Source organism: Palaemon carinicauda, chromosome 5 (assembly GCF_036898095.1).
Source record: "Palaemon carinicauda isolate YSFRI2023 chromosome 5, ASM3689809v2, whole genome shotgun sequence".
In the NCBI taxonomy this organism is placed as follows: Eukaryota; Metazoa; Arthropoda; class Malacostraca; order Decapoda; family Palaemonidae; genus Palaemon; species Palaemon carinicauda.
Genome location: NC_090729.1, coordinates 116,568,078 through 116,570,577, shown reverse-complemented (window position 1 = coordinate 116,570,577; position 2,500 = coordinate 116,568,078).

Here is a 2,500-nt window from a genome sequence, read left to right as displayed (position 1 = left end):
AATAATAATAATAATAATAATAATAATAATAATAATAATAAATGATGCATTTCCTTGTATCTATTACAATCTCCTATATTACTTGGGAATTTCAATCGTGAATATTTTTCCTAAAAACGAGTGCTCGTTTCATGCTGAATATTTTCAAAAACTACATCACTGTGAAAATAAATTTATCAAAAACAACACCAAATGTGTATAGAACTTTAGTGTAGTCAGACCCTTGAGGAAATTACAACTATAAATAATATATATCTGAAAATGGAGAAAAAAAGGACGAATCAGACACAATAGTATATAAGACAATGAAAAATTGAATGAGCCTCCAGAATAACATGACCCTTCCTGAAATTACATCTAGAATAAAAAAAAAAAAAAAGAAATAAGGAAAACACGAAATAAGTAAATGAAGAACTATATATGAGACTCCAGAATAACATGTGTTCGCTCGTTTGTTCGTTTAAGAACGCCTTGCCTATAGCAAGACACGGGCTCTTGCACAAAGGCCGCCAGTAATATAACATGTATAAACGGAATGCCAGTAACCGGAAAAATATAAAAATGAAAAAAAAAAAACTTGGAAAACCTTCATGGAATAAAAACGCGGAAAAATCTCAAGGGATTAAAAAAAAAAAAAAAAAAAAAAAAAAAAAAAAAAAAAAAAAAAAAAAAAAACCTCTTGGGATGAATAAAGTTCATCAGTTTTGACAAGAAGCAAGGGAGGAGGGGGGGGGGGGGCGTGAGGTGCAACATTCAGCATGCTAGCAACATTTTCCGCTCCAACATCTTTTTTTTTCTTTTTTTTTTCTACAGGATTTTCCACGTGATATGTGCAAGTGACAGATTTCCCCCACAGAAATGCGGACGGAAGAAGGAGCGAGGAACCACTTCAGGTCCAAAATATTTTGGCAATGTTTGCTCGCTTCCTATTTCCTTTTCTTTCGAGTTATATACCACGGTCTTGCACGGGTCTGATTATACTATGGATGTTTTTATGTTGACCAGGCAGACATGAGTCTTTTCATAGTTTATATATGACATATCTGTTTTTGACGTTGTTGATAGTTTATATAGGACATAACTATATTGACGTTGTTACTGTTTTTAGAATGATTTATTGTTAATTTGTTCTCATCATTTATTTATTTCCTTATTTCCTTTCCTCACTGGGCTATTTGTCCATATTAGAGCCCTTGGGCTTTTAGCATCTTGCTTTTCCAACTAGGGTTGTAGCTTGGCTTGTAATAATAATAATAATAATAATAATAATAATAATAATAATAATGTGGTTCAAATTCTATACCCACTCAATGTCTCAGAGAAATTATAACATTGTTGAGTGAACCTAAAAACAATCAGAGGTTAAATAGGTCAAGTGAGATCCGTTAGGTAGATGCTGTATTATTCATGTATTTATATGATTCCTGGTTGCTGGGTCCGGGGCGGTTCCCGAATGGCAAGTGGCTGCGGGATTAAAGTTCAGCCTTGAGGGTAGGCAGTGTTAGAGAATGTGTAGATGTGAATACCTTATACTTGATGTTATAAGAGAAGGGTGAGAAGATGAACGATTTTCTCGGGAAAACGGCTAATGGCCACCGATTGAAAGTTGCAAGTGTAAGTGTTGTAGTGATTTGAATAAATGGTGAAACGGTGGTAGTGAGGTGTGTTGCGAAATTGTGCCGTAAACCCGGACAAGTAAAATCGAGGGATGAAGGAAATTCTATTCCTACCCCTGTCCCGCCCAAGAAGCCCGTATTGCTTGCAACCGAGGGAAGTTATTGATGAGGTTGTATAGACCTGATGTTATATTTGTTTTTCACTTTGGGTATTCTGTGTTTTGGTTGCAGAAGTCTTAAGAAGAAATGAGTGTAATTATTTATATTGTTTTGTGTACATTTTTACATGCAATATTAATTTTTTAATTTTTTTGTGGAACATGAGTTATTTTTTTTTTTGGGGGGGGGGGGGTGATTTCTATATATATATATATATATATATATATATATATATATATATATATATATATATTCTGTAGAGTGTCCCCCATATATGATTGACTAGTGAGGGCGAGTGTGCACCTCCTCCCGGAGTGAGGAGTTGGAGAGAGAGGGGGGGGGAGTAATGTCCTAATTCAAGTATGTAGATGTCTTGTACGACAAGGTAAATGAACTCAATATTTATGAGTATTCCACAAAAACCGATGTCTTGGCATATTTTGCAAACCTTGCATTTTAGTAGTGAAGGGAGTTTTAGTTGCCGGTGAGCACTCAAGTTGATAAGACCCTCACCTGAGAGGGTAGTTGTGTAATATGTACTTACGAACGAACCTTTTGTAATAAATGAAGAAAACCCATATGCCGACGTCTCATTATCCGTCTGCACGGGACATATATATATATATATATATATATATATATATATATATATATATATATATATATATATATTTATATATATACGTATATTATATATATATATATATATATATATATATATATAT